This window comes from Podarcis pityusensis (genome assembly GCF_964106645.2).
Source record: "Podarcis pityusensis genome assembly, chromosome: 8".
In the NCBI taxonomy this organism is placed as follows: Eukaryota; Metazoa; Chordata; class Lepidosauria; order Squamata; family Lacertidae; genus Podarcis; species Podarcis pityusensis.
Window position 1 is genome coordinate 21,000,400 of NC_138033.1, and position 12,793 is coordinate 21,013,192.

The following is a 12,793-nucleotide window of genomic DNA, read 5'->3' on the forward strand; positions in this document are numbered from 1 at the left end:
CCCATAAAGGGAGCAGTGAAGAGAGTAAATGCTTTTCATATCTCACTTCATTAAGTCGAGATATGACCAGCCAAACCAGGCCAGTGAGTCTCATACAACCAGTGATGTGGGAAGAATTCCCCACCCCCACCAGCTCTTTATTTTTGTTTGGGAACATTTCTGTTTCATATATTTGTTAATAAAAATGAATGGATGCCAGTTGGGAAATACAGTGTTAGGCAGACCTGGCAGCTTTCGAGTTTTTAGCTTTGCTCATTAAATACAACTAAAATAAACATGTTAAATCAAGGCATCAAAAAAAATTCCAATGCAAATTATCTAGAAAATTCATTGCACTGCAAACAGCGGCAGCACCTCAACACCTAAAGCTTGGATGGGGAACCTGTGGCCCTCCAGATGTTGTTGGACTCCATTAGCCATCAGCCCCAGCCAACGTGCCCAATGGTCAGGGATGATGGGAGTTGTAGTCCAACAGGGTTCCCCAGCCATGATCTAAAACAAACAACCAACTCTGCTTCCAGTGCCTGACTCTTTGTGTGATCCTTAGAGGTCTTTGGGGTGTCCTTGGGCAGAGCATTAGAGCACAATTGCAACCATCTGCTGAATCTCATCCCGAAATAATTTCTCTCAGCATGCATAACAAGCAAACAAATATATTTTCCCTTACTTAGAGGTCTCTTACCTGTGAAGATGCAACCACAAGTCCCCACTGTATATTTCAGCAACAGTCTTTAAGGTGATCAGCAAGAGGAAGATGGTTTTTGAACAAGAGCCTGGTGAAGAAATGAGAAATTGTTTTGAACATGAAAACTATATTGGCCATGATACGTGCATCACAGAGAGGGACAGACACACACAGAGGGAGACCAGGTTCAGAGGTAATAGGAAACTATGGTTTCCTGCTACACAAACAAGTTTGCACAGATTTTCCCAGCCTTCTCCTCATCTGTTGTGGCCAAAAATTGGAGAACAGAAGCATCCATTTCCACTACCAAACAAATAACGGTTCCCTGTTACATCCGAAGTAGGGGGACTGTGGTTTGTTTAAACTGCGGGTAATGAAAACAAGCCAAGTTCACACAGGATTGATTTTACCTACGTATCACTTACCACGTTTTTCCTTATGATGGCTTTCCAAGTTAATTAATTAAAGAAATATATAAAGAGAATAAGACCTTGGGCTTGCTCAATGGAACTCCCCCCCTCCAGCCGCTGCCTCCCCATGATGACACAGAATTCTCTCCAAAGCCGAAAATGTCTGGCGGAGACCCTAAGTGCTTATCTGTTGATGCAGCAAATATTAGGGTCAGTCTGAAAGCATGCCAGAAATTATGAGCCAGCGCCTCCTGGTATGTGGCACCAACCCAGAATTATGAAGTCACACACACACACGTGATATAATTAAGGCACATATTGGTATCTCCTCGATAACGTCAGATAAAAGACTTCGCACGATGCGTTACTGAGGTCCGAGTTTCCACCCACCCCAAGAGATGACAGCTAATACAGGGGATGATGTGGGTCCAACTTTACAGAGGACACAATTCTATATCTGAAGGACGATTTGAAGGGCTTCCCGATCCAAATCAAGATTAAAGACATAAGAGTAGGGAGCAACAGGGGCCTTAGATATCTGAAAGAACTCCTCCTTCTCTACAGACCCTCTTGTGTGCTGAGACTGGCAGAGGGGTCCCTCTTGGTAGTTCCTCCACCCTCAAAACCTCAGGGGGCAGCAAACCAAGAAAGGGCCTTCTCCGTGGTGGCCCCTAAACTGTGGAACACCCTCCCCACGGAGACACCTTCATGGTACAGTTTCTGAAGGACGCTGAAGACATGTATCTTCACCTTGGCTTTTGACACTTGAGGAGCGTATTTTTAGGATCCACCTTATTTTTATTGTTGTCCCTTTTTGTTGTTTTTTTAAAAAAAAACCTGTTCCTATTATTGTTTTAATGTTGTAACCCACCCCGGGACCTTAAGGTGAAGGGTGGGAAATGAAACAATGGTCATAATAATTGATGTTGCCCATCTGCAGTGAGGAGCACGTGGGCAGCAGAATGAACAGGCTCTCAGCTCACCCAGTCACATTCTTCCCCACTGTGGTGAGGTGTGTTGTCCTTGTAATTCAATCGTGGGTCGGGAACTTGTGGCTCTCCAGATGTTCAGAACTCCAACTCTCCTCATCACTAGGGCCAACAGGAGGACTCCAACAACATCCAGAGCACCACAAGTCCACCACCCATGATTTAATTTTTTTCTAAATCTGCATCTACATGTGTAAATTAGCTTCTGCATTTCCCCCTCCCTCCCAAAATAATTCTCATTTTGGGTGATGTATGTCCTCATTTTGGGCAATACACTAGCGGTCACTCTAGCAGCCAATGAAATTGAAGGGAACAGGGATAATAGAATCATAGGACTATACAGCTCGAAGAGACCTGAAGGGCCATCTGTAATACAAGATGCCCTGAACAGGAACAGGACCAGAGGATAAATCCCCAGGCAGGTTTTGGAACCTTAGCACCCCAGCCGAAGTGAATTCATTTATTCATTTTATGCCGACATCAGGGGCAGAGGAAGGGGGGCGGGGGGGCGGGCCGCCCCTGGTGTCACCATTGAGGGGGGTGAAAAAATGCCACCCCTGGTGCCCAATCAGCTTGTTCCACTGCTGGCCGACATACCTAGATTAGTCTCTTTCATTAAAAAAAACCCCTGACTCTGGTTACTCGCAGTGGCAGCCACCATGGTGCTCTTGTGATATTGTTTGACTCCACCTCCCTTTAGGCCCAGCAAGCAGAACCAATGGTCAGAGCTGATGGGATGTGCAACAACCTCTGGAGAGCACACTGTACCTGTATGGTCTCTGAACATAGGGGAAATAGAAGCCCCTTAAAAAAAATTATAGAGAGAGAAATATTATATCTGGGAGGTTTTTATTTTGGTCTGTTTGTATTTCGAAGGACCCCCTTGAAATTTTAAGGGAGTCATTCCGATTGGTGAGCTTGCAAGATTGCTTTCCAATAGTATCGGGTTGCTGTTATCACTGCCTGCAACATTCGATCCCTCAAGCCCCTGTTGTTCTCCAGCAACAGCCGCATCACATTGGTATACAAGCTGCTGGTCATCGGAGTCTCTGCCTGTGATTTATAATTCATCAGCCTCTGGTGATCTCATACTCCCCCCCCTCCCCAGCCCGCTTTTCTGCTCCACATGCATGTATGTAATGAATTTTAACTCCGATAGTTCTAAGGTGCCGGAAAGGAGGAGGGGAGGGGACCACACATGCATGCATTCTCTCTCCCAGACACACATGCACACACAAAATCCCAGTCACTGCAGAATCCCTGCTGTAACGCAGGCTGGTCACTCCAGGCATCAAAACAACAGATGGAGCCCTAGGCATTACCCCTCTGTATGTCTCTCTCTCTCTCTTTCTTTCTTTTTCTTTCTCTCTCTCTCCCTCCACCCCCTGCTTCTCATGAGTAGCAAGAGGGGTTTGCAGTCTCCTTTTCATATAATGAGCCCAAGCTTCTGTTTTATTTTATTTTGCTGAGCATTTTGCAAAAAGAACTGAAAGCAGCTGTTTGCATCTTGGATAGCAGAAGAACTTTGCTACCTCTCAAACTGGAAAGCTTCCTTCCTTTCTTTTTCTTTAAAAAAGAAATGATGGTTGTTATGGCAACTAAGGTTTCTATATTTAAATCCAGGTTTTTGCTGGCAAGTGGAGTCAGCAGCACTAGAACAAACAATAAGCCTCCTGGCTATTGTGCCCTGAGGGTTGCTCTCCTGAGACACTGGAAACAGGAGGCCACAAGGATGGTGGCCCAGTGTCATGGCCAGGGGCAAATGGAAGCTGGCTGCCCCTGTTGCCCAAAGTGAGACAGACGAGTCAATTTCTGATGAAAGGAGGAATCTTCTGCTTTCTCCATCCACCTCCCTCCCGCCTTTCCTCCCTCCCTCCCTCCCTCTCTCCCTCTCCACAGGCTGCCACAGCACATTACCTCATCTGGGTAACACAAAAGCTGCAGTGCCTGCCCAAACAGATGGCTGGATGGGAAAGCCCTGGCATAATTCTGCCCAGCAGTTCATGATCTTTTCAGTCAATCTCACTGGCTGGCAGGCTTTTCAAGGTCCACTTGCTGAAGGCAGATTGCTGAGGCTTGAGATGGGGAGATCTGAAGACCACCATGGTCAATCGATTGGTTTTTGTCCACAGGCTCTGTTTTCGTACACAGCTGGGGTTGGGACAGCACTGCTAGAGGACCGAGGATAACACCTGAGAAGGCAGCATGGCCTGCATTTCAGTGGCAGAGCAACGGCACTTGCATGCAGAAGCTCCCAGGTTTGTTCCTTGGCATCTCTAGTCGGGCTGAGAATGTCTGAATCTCTGGACAGCCAGAGCCAATCAATGTAAACAATACTGAGCTAGATGGACCAATGGTCTGGCTCAATATAAGGCAGTCTCCTATTCTCCCCTGCCCTCTCGCCTGTCCTGTGCAGTTGTGTTTTCACAAAGAGAAGGACCTCTCCATCTGAGAGCAGGCAGGTTGGTGCAGGGAGCGGTGATCCTTAAGGACCTAAGCCACTCAGGGCTCTACAAGATCATCACAAAAACACTCTGAATTGCACCTTGGAAGCAACATCTCCGAAGCTGCAATCTGGACCAAGTGAAGCTGGTTAAGACTCCTCAAAGATAAACCCCACAGAGAATTGTGTTGCAGTATTCAAACCTGGATATACAGTAGGACCTCGGGTTAAGTACTTAATTCGTTCCAGAGGTCCGTTCTTAACCTGAAACCGTTCTTAACCTGAAGCACCACTTTAGCTAGTGGGGCCTCCTGCTGCCGCCGCGCCGCTGGAGCACGATTTCTGTTCTCATCCTGAAGCAAAGTTCTTAACCTGAAGCACTATTTCTGGGTTAGCGGAGTCTGTAACCTGAAGCATATGTAAACTGAAGCGTATGTAACCTGAGGTACCACTGTATAATTAAGGCAAGAGTAGCTAATGTAGAACCTTCCGGATGTCAACAACTTCTGTCATCCCTGGACACTGGCCATTCTGGCTAATGCTCATGGGAGTTGGAGTCTGACAGCATCTGGAGGGCAGGTGGCGCTACCTCTGAACTGAGGCAGGTGGTACCATTGCCAGGTCTGGCTTCTTCAGTAATGTGGAACTCTTCCTAGCAGTACCTGGAGATGCTCTACCACTGTGCCACTTTCCCACGGTACAACAGAAGTCCAAAGTACATCTTTAATTTTGGGCTACCTCAAGACATGGCAGCAGATTTATTTTAAGAACTTACAAATACCAGGATGAGTTGATTTGTGGGGGTGGGAATGAAAAGAGTGCAATGAGAGAGCCTGAAAGGAAGCAAAAAAAAGCACAAGCTGACTATTAGGAGCAATTTCTAGCGAGGTGATTGCCCTGGCATTAAAATCCTATGAGAAGACTAGAAGGAAACCTCACCACTTAAAATGTTTTAACACTAGACCAGAGAAAGCCCTCAGAAAGCATCAGAGGTAGACATTTTGCCATGGCCCCCGGGACAAAGGCTAGACTTGATCTAATGGCTCTTAATACCGGCATCTTCAGGGAATCTTCAGTCTCCATTTTCACAGAGTGCAGATTATCAGGAGGTTCTCTCGTTCGTTCTCTCTCTCTCTCTCTCTCTCTCTCTCTCCATTGTACACTTTAAAAGCACAAGCTGCTTAAAAACAAAGCAAAAAAACCCTATGCCCTCCAAATCAGCTGATTTGCCTTCCTTCAATTATCAGAGCATTTTGCACAGAGCTCCATATGGAACATTGTGAGCAATATGGAGAAAATGTATAAGCACTATGGAGGAAGCCATAGGTCCTTCTTCCCTAGGGTCAGTTCTACTGTTAGGCAGAGTGTTTTGGGTTCAGAAATATTAGGTAGAAAGAGGATTTCTGGGGAGCGTTCCCCGCCCCTCCCCAGAGTGGGAAAAATGAGAAGTCAAATGAATTATAACATGCTTTCTTTTAGAATGATGAACAAAATGTTTAAGACAAGGTGTTCATATATTTACTCCCCCCAAAATGATTTCTAAAACTGTGTAACAGGAAGTCTTTCTGTAAGGCTATGTACAGGATCAGATCATTCCGATTTCTATACACTGGAGATAAGCAGGTCCTGGCCTGTACGCCGAGAACGCAACTCTCTGTACGCTGAGAACGCAACGCCAAGAACAGAAGATGCATTTCTGGGAGGGCACTGCCATTGTCACAAGAAGAAGGGGGGGGGAGATTCAATTATTTGTTTGTGGGGAAAATGAAAATGGTGGGAGGAACCAGCTGGGGAACCACCAAGGGAAGAAGGCTCAGAGCCCGGGGATTGATGGTGGGAAGATGATGAGAGGTCAGAGGGAGAAGACTGGGATGAGGAAGTGTCGGAAGCTGAAGAGCCAACAGGGTTTAGTAAGCGGGGAGAGTGCATGGCAGAGGGAAGTCCACAAGCAGGAGAGTGGGAGGGGGTGGTCAAGAGGCAGAGATGAGTCAGGCTGCTGAAGAGGCAGGGGTATCTCCCCCTCCTGCTGCGACAAGGTCCCCTCCCTGCTGGGCTCACAGAACCAGAAGAGGCATGAAGAGGGCAAAGGAGAAGTTAGCATCACACAGGCACAGTCTCTGATTGCTTGGGGAAAACCCTAGAGAGGAGGGGACTTACGCAGCTGTGGGAAGGTGAGACCTTCAGTCTTCACAACTGCTTCATAAAGGCAAGGCCTACTGAAGAAGAGTTGCTGTGCTCATGAGGCCTGGCACTCCTGTGCAGATCCTCTTTTTTTCTACCAAAGAGTTAACTTCACTTAACTTTGCGTGGTTTACTACTGGCTCACTCCTGCCACTTCCTCACCACAATGAGACATACTGTATTTTGATGATGATGATGATGATGGTGACAATGACAACAGCAGTTTGTTGTTGCTGTTAAAGTCGTACCTTGGTTTCTGAACAGCTTAGTTCTAGAACATTTTAGCTCCCAAACGCCACAAACCTGAAAGTGACTGTCCCAGTTTGCGAACTATTTTTGAAAGCCGAACGTCCAATGGGGCTTCTGGGGCTTCTGATTGGCAACAGGAGCTTCCTGCAGCCAATCGGAATATGCGCTTTGGTTTCCGAACATTTTGGAAGTTGAACGGACTTCCGGAACGGATTCCATTCGACTTCCAAGGTACAGCTGTATTTCGATTGCTTAATTGGAATTCTTATCTAGCCTACACCCCAGTGCAGGTTGCAACAATATGAGAAATGCAATGTTAAAACAGTTAAAACATTTAATTGAAATATTGGGGTGCTGGGATGTTATTTTATTGTTCATTTACTAGCGAGAGAAAGAAAATCCACCACTCATTGTTAGAAGTAATTATTAGTCCAAATTTTAAAATTATGTATGTGGGTGATTTGATACATAATTTTGATATCCAATGTTAGTTCAGGTAGACCCACTGAAATGAACTGACTTAATTAGACACCTGAGTGTGACTAATATTGGATACTCCAGAAGAATTCTAAATTTGCAGCTATCTGTATAATTAACTCGTGGTCATTTTTTAAATTAAATATCCTCCTTTGCCCTCTTTTTCTGGCACGGAGTAAGTGGTCACCCTCAGACTCACCCACGTGGATAGCAGCCAAATTAACTGAGAGCATTATTGTACTGCTTGCGGTAAGCCAATTTAGGGGAAGAGGAAGAGGGAAAGATTGAAGCCTGGATTAAACTGTGTCTGACTTAGGTTCCGCAGGACCTGATTTTTGCTTCTGGGAATAGTTTGGGCTGCTGTCTGGGCTGATAACAGTACTCAGTACCATGACCAACAGCGAGTTCAGTGCACATTCTGTAGCATTTAATGAAAAGGTCAGCCAATTGGGTTTATTTGGTCCGAGACCTTTGAAAGAGCCTATTTTAGTCATGTCATATACCCGTATTTTTCGCTCTATAACACGCACCAGACCATAACACGCACGTAGTTTTTAGAAGAGGAAAACAAGAAAAAAAATATTCTAAATGAAACAGTGGATGTATGATTTTTGTGGTTCATGCTGCGGCCACTGACATGTGATCTGACAGTGAGTTTGGAGTAGCCCAATGCAAAAATCCTGAGGATCCATGTGGATCCATGCTTTGTAACCACGTTTTTGCACCACTGCGGCCCCAGGCAACAGTGGGTGCATGATTTTTTTGGTGCAAGAAGTAGCCATGGGCATGCTATGTGATCTGATGGTGAATTTGGGGTGACCCAGTGCAAAAATCCTGAGGATCCATGTGGATCCGTGCTTTGTAACCACGTTTTAAGTGGGGAGGGAAGGAAAAGCACTCAAGGGACAAGGAGCACGCATGGGGTGTGTGGAGAAGGATGCTGCTAATAATGCTATTTAGCGAGCTGAGTGGGGAGGAGAGAGGGACAGAGAGCCTGCTTGCTTTAAAGGAGCCAACCGGACAGGAGCCGCTTACACTCGTGTAAGCGGCTCCTCTCCTCTCCCGCTTTGCTCCTTTAAAGCAAGCAGGCTCTCTGTCCCTCTCTCCTCCCCACTCAGCGGCTCTTCTCCCGCTTTGCTGTTTCAAAGAGAGCCACGGAGGAGGGAAGGAAGGGGAACCATGGATCCTCTGCTCACGACTGCAGCAGATCCCCCCCCCCCCGCCACCCATAGGCATTTGCTCCATAACACACACAGACATTTCCCCTTACTTTCTAGGAGGAGAAAAGTGAGTGTTATGGTGCAAAAAATACGGTATATATATACATTTATATATAAACACACACATATATAGATACGCACACATTAATTTTTTAAAGGCTCAAATTTACTTTAAAGTCTTTCATTAAGAAATCAGGCTGGATTTTTCACATACTTTTAAAACACGGGCTCATTTTCCTTAGGGAAGAATAAATCTGCCCATTTCAGTGTCTCTAAATTTCTCATTCTTCTAGTCTTAGATTCAGTCCTGCATCAGTTTGCAATTCTCTGTTATTTTTAAAAGCACTTGCATTTTAATGTACATTTCCCCTAGTATGCATATTTTGGAAGCAATTTCCCCTAATAAAATGCAGATTAATGCTATTTTCTAGAACACTTCCCCTTAATATAAGTATTTTGGTATGTATTGCATGACTGGAGAACTGCATCTCGAAATTCGGACAAGCACACATTTCGAAGTAAAGCTGTATATTGTCCCTTGCATTATTTTGCAAAGTGCAAGTTAGGTAGTTCCACATTAAAACTCAAGAGCCAGTGGGGTGTAGTGGTTAGAGTGTTGCACTAGGACCTGGGAGACCAGGGTTCAAATCCCCACTCAGCTACTTGAAGCCCTCTGGGTGACCTTGAGCCAGCCGCTACCTCGCAACCTAACCTACCTCACAGGGTTGTTGTAGAGATTTAATGAGGAGCAAGAGAACAGAGTGTGCCACCTGGAGTTCTTTGGGGGGAAAAAGGCAGGATACAAATGCAATAAATAAATACAGTGGTACCTCTGGTTAAGAACTTAATTCGTTCTGGAGGTCCGTTCTTAACCTGAAACTGTTCTTAACCTGAAGCACCACTTTAGCTAATGGGGCCTCCCGCTGCCGCGCGATTTCTGTTCTCATCCTGAGGTAAAGTTCTTAACCCGAGGTACTATTTCTGGGTTAGCGGAGTCTGTAACCTGAAGCGTCTGTAACCTGAGGTACCGCTGTAAACAAAATGTGACCTGAATCAAAATTTTCCCCCATCCCTGCTATAAATTTATTTACTTATTAAATTTCTATACTGCCCTTCATCTGAGAATCACAGGGCAGTTTACAATATAAAAACTACAAAATGTAGCTACAAACGAAAGCAATAACCCCTACACACACACAGTTTAAAAGGCCATGGGTTGATATTTCATATAAAGCAGTATAAAGCCCCTCAATAACAAATGCAGCATTCAGAGAAAAACACTCTCCGCAACTTCCAAAAAGGGCAAACATTCTTAGTTGATCCTTCCCTGCACATGTAAAAGCAAATCTAATAGTGAAATGAACTATAGCATCCCAATAAGCAAAAATGTCTTTAGCTGACGGGAGTACTAAGAAGCCCGTTTCCAAACCAAAATGTTCATGGAAACAGATACTACTTGCCCTGCCTTTTTTAAAAGCACGCACACTCACAAGCAAATAGGGCGATGTTGCTGTAAGAAATGGAATACTTCAGTGTCAAGTACATGCCACAATGCTGCCTTATACAGCGGCAATGTGATTAATTAAAATTTACAAGCGTAATCCGCACTCTTAACCGCGTTCCTTGGCTCCGTCCCCTCTAGCCCTGCACCAATAACATCTTAAAACAAACGACAACCTCAGAGTTGACCTTTGGGAGCTGTGAAGAGCCTCTCTTAAGCTGCTCTGCAACCAGAGAAGGGAAAGGAGTGGTACAATTTCAGGGGGCGGAGGGAACGAAAGCTCGTAAAGACAATAAAACCGGGCTCATAAATCGCATCGGAAAGCTGTATGTCAACAGATGCCAGCAACTGTGGGTGCAGATAGGAGGGAATTTCATATGCAGAAGAGCATTCAAGCACCCCATGTGTGTGCAAAAGATACAAGAAGCTGCCAATTCACACCCTTTGCCCATCCATCCCAGTAATGTCTGCACTGGCCAGCAGCTGCTCTCCAGGGTCATCTCCGGCAGGGATCTTTCCCACTCCCTGATACCTGAACCTTTAAACTGAACCTTTAAACTGCCAGGATTCGAGCCTGGCATCCTCTGCAATTACATCATGTGCTCTGTTGTTGTTGTTGTTTAGTCGTTTAGTCGTGTCCAACTCTTCGTGACCCCATGGACCAGAGCACGCCAGGCACTCCTGTCTTCCACTGCCTCCCGCAGTTTGGTCAAGCTCATGCTGGTAGCTTCAAGAACACCATCCAACCATCTCATCCTCTGTCGTCCCCTTCTCCTTCTGCCCTCCATCTTTCACAACATCAGGGTCTTTTCCAGGGAGTCTTCTCTTCTCATGAGGTGGCCAAAGTATTGGAGCCTCAGCTTCAGGATCTGTCCTTCCAGTGAGCACTCAGAGCTGATTTCCTTCAGAATGGATAGGTTTGATCTTCTTGCAGTCCATGGGTCTCTCAAGAGTCTCCTCCAGCACCATAATTCAAAAGCATCAATTCTTCGGCGATCAGCCTTCTTTATGGTCCAGCTCTCACTTCCATACATCACTACTGAGAAAACCATAGCTTTAACTGCAAGAAGATCAAACCTATCCATTCTTAAGTAACAAAGGGAGGGCAGCGTGAGCAGCATCCTACCACCCAAAATGCACCCAGGGCAACTGCCCCACCTGCACGCATGCACGTGCGCACACACACACACACACACACACACCAATTCTATGCCCCTGATATAGACTGCTTTAAGCTCTGACATTTAGGGTGTTCAAAGCAGGTTGTGCCATTAACTTTTGGTGTATTATTATTATTACTGCTATCCCTGTTACAGACGAGGCCAAGAGAAAAGCCATTTCGCTCAGAAGGCAGCGGCAAGTCTTGCTGATTTGTAGCTCAGTTCCTTAGCAGCTTCTTGGGGGCAGAAATGGCATTGCTTATCCCCCTGAACTACTTGGTGGTGGATGTATGTAACACAGTCCCCCATATTATCCTCCTAACAACCCTGTGGGGTAGGTTAAGTTTCACGGGGATTTGAACCTAATATCAGGGGGACGATGGGAACTGTACTCCAACCTGGAGGCCCTCAATCAACTCAGCAGACATACAGTGGGGACTTTCAGCTGTAAGGAGCACAAGGGGCGAAAATGAACAAATATTTAAATCTGCTCTGAGTGGCACCTACCCTCCCTGCTCTCCAATTATTAATGCAAGCAACACTGTTGCTATTTATCACCCTGCTGCTATTAAAAGGGCATTGTGTGTTGCAAAGAGCCATTTAAACTCTATTATAACTCCTTTTGATTGACAGCTAAAGTTTAATGAGTGTCGTTGCCTGGGAGGACCAGATGCGAAAGGAAGTTCTAAATAGACCTGTCACAGAGATGTCACATAGCCCCAGTCAGTGCTCAAATACCTGAAGTCTGGTGTTCTTTCTTTTCTTTTTTTACTGCTTTCAGTTAGATATGTTTACTGGAGCCTGGAAGCTGTAATGCTGCCTAGTTTTTATTCTTCGTAATTAATTAGAATGGCCACTCTGCATGGATTTATCGCTGGATTCCTCCTCTACAGTGAAGAACAGCAATTATCCCTAAAACTCCAGAGAGTGTCGCCAGGATTATCCGGAGCTGGCTAAATAGATCTATCCTCTTCCAACCTATCCCCCACCATGAATGTATTGGTTCCCTTTTAATCCAGGATGAGTGAGCCATGCCCTTCCCTATGTTGTAGGACTACTGGCCATACTGAAAGGGGCTGGTGGGAGTCCAACAACCCAAAGAAAAGGGCCGTGAGTTGCCCATCCTTGATTTAAATCCATCTAAGCCATCCCACCTTATGGCAGTGAATTCCATAAACCAATCCCATAGCTTCCACTTGACTCATTGATGGGCACCTGTTCCTGGGAAAAAAACCCCACCAACCTTATTTAGTGACGCTTTTTAGCGCAATTTAGCATAAACGAAGAAGCTGCTCTGTGTCACAGAACAAATGGGTGGGTCTTTCCCCTCACCCTCTTCACCTAGCTGCTATGTAGGGAAACAATATGTCTGAATTCTAGAAGCAGCAGAGAGAAAGACATGCTGGATAGCTCAATTAGTAGAGCACGAGACTCTTAATCCCAGGGTTGTGGGTTCAAATCCCACATTGGACAAGAAG

The 12,793-nt window shown here is 45.6% G+C and overlaps 1 protein-coding gene across 9 annotated transcripts in view; it reads right to left on the reverse strand.

Annotated features, from left to right (window-relative positions):
• Window positions 1-12,793, reverse strand: part of HIVEP3 (HIVEP zinc finger 3) — a 238,290-nt gene that overhangs the window by 120,823 nt on the left and 104,674 nt on the right. For all 9 annotated transcript variants that reach the window (XM_081015378.1, XM_081015382.1, XM_081015385.1 and 6 more), the window contains exon 2: window positions 683-773. The gene's annotated coding sequence lies outside the window, so the exon portion shown is untranslated. The remainder of the gene's footprint in view (window positions 1-682; window positions 774-12,793) is intronic.